Source organism: Brassica oleracea, chromosome C6 (assembly GCF_000695525.1).
Source record: "Brassica oleracea var. oleracea cultivar TO1000 chromosome C6, BOL, whole genome shotgun sequence".
Classification (NCBI taxonomy): Eukaryota; Viridiplantae; Streptophyta; class Magnoliopsida; order Brassicales; family Brassicaceae; genus Brassica; species Brassica oleracea.
In genome coordinates this window covers 19,232,093-19,232,619 of record NC_027753.1, presented here as the reverse complement: position 1 = coordinate 19,232,619, position 527 = coordinate 19,232,093, and positions in this window count along the sequence as shown.

Here is a 527-nt window from a genome sequence, read left to right as displayed (position 1 = left end):
ACAATCTGAAGTTTCATAATCCATAAGATCGTCCTTCTCATGATTGAAGTCATTTTCATCATCTTGGTCATTCATATGGGCTTTAGGATTCTTCCCTTTCAGACTCTCTTGATAGAGGTCAACAAGATGCTTGGGAGTCCTACAAGTCTTAGCCCAATGATTGCTCATACCACACCTATGGCACACGGATTCGTCTGGTTTGGTCGAGTGTTGGGGTTTAAATGAAGATCCATGGCCGAGACCATGACCTCGTCCAAATGAGCCATGGTCTCAGCCATTTCCTCGCCCGCGGCCAAAGGATCTTCGACCGCGTCCACGTCCTTTCGACTTGTCTCGACTACGGCCATACTGGTCGTTTCCTTGGACGTGGTTGGACTCTTTATTGTCCTCTATCGTGTGTGCTTCAGGTAGTGAAGCTGATCCAAGAGGTCTCATCTGATTGTTTCTCATCAATAATTCATTGTTCTGCTCAGCGAGCAAGAGACAAGAAATAAGATTAGCATAGGTCTTAAAACCTTTCTCACGGT